This window comes from Apteryx mantelli, chromosome 3 (assembly GCF_036417845.1).
Source record: "Apteryx mantelli isolate bAptMan1 chromosome 3, bAptMan1.hap1, whole genome shotgun sequence".
NCBI classification, from domain to species: Eukaryota; Metazoa; Chordata; class Aves; order Apterygiformes; family Apterygidae; genus Apteryx; species Apteryx mantelli.
This window is the reverse complement of record NC_089980.1, coordinates 40,583,317-40,592,527: the sequence shown is the minus strand read 5'-3', so window position 1 is coordinate 40,592,527 and position 9,211 is coordinate 40,583,317.

Below are 9,211 nucleotides of genomic sequence, written 5' to 3'. Positions count from 1 at the left end.
TATCAAAGAATTTGGAGTGGTATTTTTGACCCCCATGAAAAAGTTAAACTACTCAATCCTTGCTGAAAGCCTGCTGCCAAGATCACTGATCAGCCAATGAAAGTTTCTTCCGATTAGGAAGTGCTCATATTTTAATGTGTGATTATGTGAAATTACAACTATCTGTCTCTCCAGCTTTTCTGGTCATTTAGTTGGAATTAAGATACTCAGCAGTCATTAATTTTTGAAACTCCTGGGGACAGCCCTAAAAAGGAGCTCAGCTTCGAAGGTGAGTTTACACCACTTAACTCCAAAACTCCTCCTGCGAAGGGCAATGTTTACAAATCACCACACTCGGAGGGGACCATGCCCTGCACCGGTGCCTTGGTTTCCCACATTGTTGTATGTGCCTAAAGGGACAAACAGAAGAGTCCTAACCCCGGTATATTAAACCAAGGCAAGGGTCTTAGGGAAGGTAATATTTATTTATTTTTTGCTAACTACATCATCTCTCTCTCTCCATATATATCTCAATGGTTTCTTGTTGACTGGGCCAGACAGTTCCAGACTGAGTATTTTGGTTTCTGTGGATCTCATTCAACGACCCAGCTGCCTGTGCGCTGGGTACAGTCTAGGGGCAGAAGACTGCAGTGCTTGCATCCCTTGTGCCTCTGGGCCTTACGCAAAATGCAGCTTTACTCTTTTACTTCTGCCACCGAGAAAATCATGGCAGCATTTGTAATCAAGTATCTTATTTTCCAGTTGTGATAAAGCCTCAATTGCTCAGCTGAGACCGTCTGGATGTTCTAAACTTACAAGCATCACCCCACCAGAGATGTGTTCTTGAATGTTAAATTTAGGCTAATTGGAGGCATATCCTTTAATTTAGCAAGCTGAGGTTACTAATACAGATCAAGAGCTAAAAATTAACAGTGGAGATGATGTATGCTAAATGCCTAAGGGATATCTTAACCTATAATTATACAAGTTCTGTTAATAGTGAATAATTCAAGTCTTTAGGGATTTCAATAGTCTAATGGGCTGTAGTTATTTCCAATCTACATTATGGTTGCTAGGTTTCATTAAAAAAAGAAAAAAGCTGTACAGTGTAGCAGAAGAAAATTGGTGTTTGAAGTTATCACCCAGGAATCAAAATATGAAATTTAAATTAGAAGGTGTCCAAGCAACACAATGACACCAAAGTTGAGTACTGATAATGAAAGTAAGCATTGCAGGAAGCCAGCGAGTTTGCAGAGACTATCAAAGGAAGACAGCACTACTAGCAACGTGCTCCATAGTGGCAATACCTTAAATGCTGCGCTCCTCTATCAAGTAAGGAGTCCAAAATACGTTATCAACCCCAAATAAGCCTTGCAGCATTCTTCGGAAGTATTTAAATTCTGTTATCACTGAGTTACAGGTGGCAGGCTGCGGCACGAGAAAGCTCATGGCTTATCCGGAGCTGTACGACGACAACGCGGGACACGAGCGCACCGCTCCGGGGCGCTGCGCAGCCGGTCCCCTCCCCTGTTCGCAACTCATTTTCCTCGTCCTCATGCCACAGTCCTCTGCGCTCGCAGCCGGGCTGAGACCCACGTGTTTGGGGCGTGCGCTGCATACCACCTCACTCGAGGTGACACGACTTTTCAGGGCATTTTTGGGGAGCGAGCTGTTACAACGTGGATCAGCGCAGACGCCTGGCTTGCAGCACAGCCTCACCAACGCTTGCGCTGGGCTGAACCGCGGGGGCCTGGGCCCTGCTTTCGGGGGCTGCAGCATCGCCCCCCCTCACTACAGCGAATGGGCTTAGCAAGGCGGGTGAGACTGCGCCCAAGCCCTTGGACTGACGTTGGGCACGTATATGCCCATGCTGCGAGAGTAAGAGCATGTTTTGCTGACTCAGGGCTTAAACCTGTCAGCAATGACACATCTCTAATAGTCACGATAACACAGGCTCTCCCAGCTGCTCTTCTTTTGAGTCTCACTGTATGCAGAGGAACTATTTTTGGAACAACCAGCATAAATTAGATTATTTGATAGCCAATAAAAAAGCCACATAAATAAGCCAACAGGAACGACCAGCCCGCGTTGGCAGTTTGGTATAAGCCAAGGTATCTAATGTATTTTGATACCTAAATTTGACTTTAAGTTTCTTGTTAATTCTTCTGAAGTGTACTTTAAATATAAAGAATGTCCACTTCTTATAAGCAGATTAATGGTTAAAATAAATGTTCTTTTGTACCTAAAGATTAGATATGTCATCAATTTTTTATTACAGTGATTCATACAGTTACTTTTCCTAAATTCAGCCTCAAACTCCTCACATGCATATCAATTCAGTTTTTGAATCTAAATTAAATATCTAAGTTTCTCTGAAAAGACAGAAAATACTGTGAGTTTTTTTATTTCAATAGCTTGAAGCGCTGCAGTTTCCACATTAGTGAATGAGCCACAGGATGAAGAGATACAACTAAATATTTCTTCTTATGAAATAGGTTTTCCCAACAGCTCCCTTTCTTCCCCTGAATCAAAATAACTCCTTACATCTAACAGATTGAAATACATGCATCCATTTGGTAACATATTGCTAAATATCTCCTAATTTACATATGAAGCAACAGCAAAACTCCAGGCACATACGTTGTGTTTTGTTAAACTATTATTATTATTATGTAATTACATAATGCAGAAATAGCAAGTTCAAACTCTCAAAATGCTGATCATGAAGCACACTAAATTACAGCACTGCCTAAACTGCAGGGCAGGTGTGCTCTGTGACACACCCTCGGTCCCTCAGACCATGGGAGAAACCAGAGCGTAGCGTGGCTTCTCCCCTGGAAGCCGAAGGAAGCAAGAACCCACGGGAGACAGCTTAGCTCAGGGCTGTGTCCTGCAGCCGGCACACACAGAGTGTTCACATCTGTATTTGGGGACTTGAAAGCAGTGCCTAGTGCTCCACAGCTAGTATGCATTACATTAAGTGATCCAGAAAATGGACATGCTTTTGAATGCTTTCTTCACTCTGAAAGTACAAGTAATAAGAAATCCTTCTCAAGCCTGTTTTTACAAGCAGCATTTTTGGATCTGACTTGGGAGCACGTGCTGCGCCCATCAGTGACCATGAGGTCTAAATCCCCCGTAGCCTCACCCTTAAAGCTATGCTTGACTCTGAGCAAATCATATAAAGCACTGAGTTGCCCAGTAGAACAGTGTACCTATCCAGATTGTACGGTTCGATTATTTACTATTTGTTAAACATTTTCAGATTGCTAGAAGAGAGATGCTTTATTGGAACAGAGTTATATTAAGCAATAACAATATGAATCAATAAAAATCACCAAATAATTAGACATCTTCAGAGCCTTAATACCCATTGCAACTGCCATTAGCAAGAGGTTTGAGGGTAGTTCACAAATCTCTTCAGCATATTATAAATTCCCTATGGAGCACTCAGATGTCCCAAATAGGGCAATACTTGCTGCATACACTACAATCCTGTCACTGTGCTATTAACATTAATGTCTTTGCATTCAAAAATTATGTCCTGGGAATGTGGGTGAGGAGCAAGAAAAAGGAAGATGGTCAGAGAATAGAGGCTAATAATCCTGGAGACTAGACCGTGACTCACTGCATAACCATAACCAAGGAACTCATTTACCTTCCCTTGTTTAGTTATCCCTCTGTGAGAAAGGTGTAACAAAATCTAATTACTTCACGGACTGTTATGTAGTCTAATTAATAATATTTGGAGAACATTTTGAGACTGCTGGATAAAGACTGATTTTTGTAAGTGTTATTATTATCTTCATAGCTTACGCTTCTTGTGTTCAGTTCCTGAGCTTAAAAGAGTTCTTTCCAATGCTCTGCACACATTTTATGTCTGTGAAACTCTGGCTGCTAGTGTCAAATGCCAGCATATTCACAGGGCACAAACCATCTGTTTTTGCTGAAACTAAATATTCCTGTGTTTACTTAGGAAAATGGATGCAGACGTTTCAGTTCTCACAGCTGTTCCTTCCTGGGAAACAGGAGGATAAGAACATTTTTTTCTTCCAACGCAAAGGAATAGTAAGCTTGATTGACATTCCAGAAACTTGAAATCTGCCGATTCTGCAGGCCCAAATTATTTGCCTTGTTTTGCTTCAAAAGTCCTTCCCCCTTCCTCACACAGGGAGTAACGCCACAGCAGGTGCTGCATATTTCTGATAGTTTGTGGGCAGTAGGACAGGCTGACAGAGGAACTGAGATTGTATCATATGCTAATAAAAATAATAATAAAAAAAAATCCTCACACTTTTAAATAGTTCTGATACTGACAGATGAAGTAATCTGTGATATATACCACAGTATATGCCTTGTCTTCTCCTTGCTTTGTATGGGGTCCCTGGGAAACTCCCTACCATGTCTTTGAGGTGCTGGTCTTTTGTCCGGTCTCTCCAACCTATTGAGAACTCCTGGTACAGGGCAGGGGTAGCTGCCCTTGTCAACACAAGACGTTCTTACTGCATTGAAATTTCTATTCTGTTTTTTTTTTAACTTTTCATTGCTGGTCCTTGACAGTAACAATCTCTTTTCTTGTTTTAATTCCAGAGAAAATAATGGAACATTTAGACCTACCCTGCTTTTTAAATATCCTTTAAAGGCAAACAGTACATATGCCATTCACAGGAATCAAGGGGTAGTACTAATCTACAAAAAATTCTTCTTCTCCCCAAAATATCATTACTAAAGCTACGATGATTATAGCAGACACATTTGTATATCAACCGAAGATCTCATAATGTTTTTTAAATAGTTCCGTTACGTCTCTTGACTCCTGGGAGAGATTCACATATGTTATTATTGCCATTTTAGAAATGTGGGAATTAAAACTGAGAGCTCACTGAAGTTGCCGAGGTAATCATGAGCGAATGTATGACAAGAATCTGGAGCGTCTGAATCTGAGTTACCTATGAGCTGTTTGAAGTGGAAAGAGTAAGTGTAAAATGTAAGTAGAATATTTACAGTGTATTACTTTAATAATAGCCTCTCTTTGGTTCTATTAATATTTAATTATTTATAGAAACTGTAATTGCTACATCAAGAGAGATGGACCAGCTCTATGGCTGAATGATTAGGGCATGCATCTGACATGTAACAGATCCAAACTCAAATATTTGCTCCAACGGATATTTAGTTATTTATACAAAGTGTGGCAGTTCAAAAAGCGATAGTGGGAGACCTGCCTAGGATGCAGCCATTCAGAGGAGAGTTTCCCACATCCTAGGTAACTGCCTCCAAACCCAAACCACTGGCTATTTTGGATTCGTTTTCCTTTAATTTCTCAGGAAATTTGATAAAAATCCTAGTTTCAGCTCAGTGTGGAGCAGTAGTGTTTTTAAAAAATCTTTAAAAATATATAAAGAAACCTAGTCTCTACCCAGCTTTAGTGCAAATACTGAGCAAGGAAAAAGAGACATAAAGTGTTAAAGCGTGGAATCTGTTTGGTTTTCTGCACCTGTCTCTGAATCTAAACTTTTGGAAAAAAATAGTTATAATTCATCTGCAGTCTTTGCATACTCTGAGATTACCTTGATGCAATTTCCTACCATTTCTTTACAAAGAAATAGGACCTGTGAACATTGTGTACATAAATTATCCTAAGGAAATACACAGCTTTACAGATTCTGATCACTAAGTCGAGTGGGAAACTGAGCAAGGCATTCAAAATCCTCTTGCAGTGGCTCAGTTACTGGACAGACAGGGAGACTGAGGATGCAGCAGGGCTCCAGCTACTGCTGCCCAGTGAGAACATGCTCCTAATTACATGACGGAAAACTAACCACAGGCCATATGACTTCTCCCTGCTTCCTTCTCCCATCTGCATAAAAGCTGCAGTCAGCCATAAGATACACTCAGCAAAAGTGATACAGTAGTTTAGAAACAAGCCACAGTGCTTCAATAACGCTGTAAAGTACTGCTGTGTGTTTTCTCTAAGAGAACTGATGATAGAGCTAGGAGGATGATGTAGCTGGGGCCATGATTTTTGAAAACTGCAGTTACAATGGCATAGCAGGTAACTTAAAAAAGCACATAGTTGGTGCCAGTAGTAGTGGACATACTGGCTGAAGCATGTCCAGGAAAGAGCAGATAACATCAGAGATGCTGAAACAGTGCTCTGCAGTTGGGGATGAAACAGCCTTGGTAGCAGAGCAAGTTCCGAACTTGTGTAGAGAGCCACATTTTTGAGAATGTCACTTACTAACATACAATTTTTTGCCACCTCCTTTGGAAATCTCTGTCCTTCAAGTCTTAAAAATTCTACAGAACGCCACTGCAAATTAAAGGACACCTCAGGACAGCATGTGGGTAAGGAGAGGTAAGTTGACACATGGAGTATTTAGGGTAAATGGCACTGAAACCAAGCAGGGGAAAGTTAGAAACAAAGACATGTTTGTGGATGTAACAGGAAATTTCAAAATAACTGAAAGGAAGTTTAGAAAGATGAGCATTTTTTATGAGAATTTGCCAAAGGCATTGCAATGTTCAGCTTCTCCTGCTACTTAAATCACCAGCTAGATATCTTTGGTCTGTATCTGTGTATGCTATAATGTCAAAAGTTACTTAATGTTTCTCCTTGATCAAAGAAAATGCATTCAGTCCACTAAATATTTCTTTCTGAATCATAAGACACAATGGGCCTCATTCTCTGATCTTTTAATTCTATTTGTTGTAATGGAATTATGCTGGTATAAAACACAAGATCTGTCAAGTTCTCCTCGCTGAGTAAGAGACTCACATACTCGTTTCCCTGCTCAAGCTCTGAAGCACATAGGGGCAGACTTCACAGAGTTACGCAGCACAGCGTGGTGGCCACCCTCCCTTTTCACAATCCAAATACAGCTGGGGAGGAACTCTGCAATCCAGCTAGGCTCCTATTGCATGAGTTAACGGAGAAGGAAAGAAGCCTTGGCGGGGTGTGACAGCTGAGATGCAGCAGTGGCAGGAACTGGAAGGAGTCCTGTAAGGTTTCATTCTTCCAGTATCTTGAGTGGCGTGAGTGGTCTTTCTTCATCCTATGACCCAGTGTAATACTACACCTCATTCACGCAAGAATATTGAGAAAACTGAAAATCAGTGAAACAGAGTAGAAAACCAAACAATGTATTTACCAGAGTCCCTCAAGAATGGAAGGGCATGAGTTATGTACGTCAGTGGGGGTTCAGATGTGATGTGGTAAAATTAAATAAGACACTGGCACAGAATCTAGAAAGGAAAAAGTAAGGTATTTTTTTCAACCCTTGTGCAGTGTGTTCTGTTCCACAGCATCTCTGCTTATTAAATTATTTTGATATTATGATATGCCACTGAATTGTTTCTGGAACATGCTGACACGCCTAGTAAAAAGTTATTACGGGATTATGTTTTGCTCAACATATCTCAAAGTTTAATATCTTCCACAGTTCTTGGAAATAATGTCATTGTATCTTTATGACATAGCAAAAGATTCTTGCATATTCCCATTTTGTTGTCAATACAGAATGTTCTGTGACTGTATATTATGTCTGAACTTGATGTTATGTTGGCTTAAAATAACTTTCAGGGCAGTTTGCTTATATGAAATGAAAATGGGACAATTCTTAAAAACTCAAGCGGGACTGCACCTCCACTAAATTTGGCAGCAATAAAACAGCTAATATAAAGAATATCCTTTTAAAAGCTGAATAATTACTTTTCCTAGTTTGACAAAAAATGAAGAAAAGATTTAAAGCATTATTTAGATTTTCACTACTGGCAAAAATTGAAAAATAAAAAAGAATATCCTTTCAGCAGATGAGTCGGAATTATTTTCATATATGCTGGCAACAAATGGGGATACAACATCTTTTTTTTTTTTTTTCAGAGGTTCTTCCTCTTCCTTCAATGTATCCAGTGAAACTGTATTATCATTGCCTAGGTATTTCAAAAGAGTGTTCTTGTACCGGACTATCCGGCCACTTAGCATCATCTGACGCCTAATCATTGCCTCACCTTGTCCTAATTACTTACATTTTGCTCATACACATTTTCTCCTAATCATGAGATAAAAACTGGGTTTAGAAATTATTTAAGGTGAGAGGATTTTGCTGGCTTGTATAGGCCAATGGAAAAATTCAAATTTGAGCTCTTAGAGATGTTTCTAAATCAACATCTATATTTAGGCATACAAATAAGTGGCCTGATTTTTCTAGAACATCTGCAGTGTCTTTGGCAAAAGGGACGACGACTGGCTATATTCTGTCAGCATATGTATATTTGAATCTGCCGTCCCAGTTCACAAGCAGCTTTCATCAACCACTTTTTAAAGCACTTTTCTGTTCATCTAGGCAAGCATCTACTGACAAAAGCATGTAAGCTAACATGCTCTTGAGCACTCTTAAAGAGTTTCAGAAATCATTCAGAAACGATCTTTCAGAAAAAAAGTAGTTTTAGCAGTTCCAGCCACGATGAAACATAAACCATCTTAGTTAGGAGATTCTTCCTGACAGCTGTGTTAAAACATGGCTACAAAGAGCAAAGCTTGTAATCCCAGTTCGCATGGACTTTTTGTTAATAAACCGCAAGCTTTCACAGGCAGTTTCAGCAGCAGAACAGGTGATACACAGGTTACATGCAGCCTACTAGGACTCATTTTCTTGCCCTTTTTTTTCCTCCCGCCCCTGTAACTGATGCCTGGAAACATAACCTCTCCTTGAGGTAAAAACACCGTCTCCTGCAGTGACATGTTACAGGGTGGTGGGGGACCACGAGGAGCACCAAACATCCCTGCCGCCGCGGTAAAACTCTCGGAGCGGACGCCGGCCAGGCTGGCTAAGCGCCCGGGCCGACGCCGCGGCAGGGAAGGAAGGCCTCCTCGCCCTGCTCCTTGCTCGGGACGGGACTGAGCGAGAGCCAGGGCGGCAGGGACGCGCAGGCCGCCGCGGCCTGCCTGGCGCTGCTGGGCAGCTCCTCCAGCCCGGGCAGCGGCGGAGACGCTGCTTTGACGCCGCCCGCCGGAGGACGAGGCGGCTGTAGAGCTGCCCGGCACCCCGCAGGCCGCGCGCCACCGCCAGCGCCGCGGCGCGGGCCCGGCGGTTACTAGGAGACCCGCGGGCTGGCGGGCGGCGGGAAGACCTGTGACGCTCCGCGCATGCGCACTCGCCGCCGCCAGCCCGCGCAGCGCCTGCGCAGTGGCTGGAGCGCGGCGCGGGGGGGCAGCGGCGGCGGGAGGGGC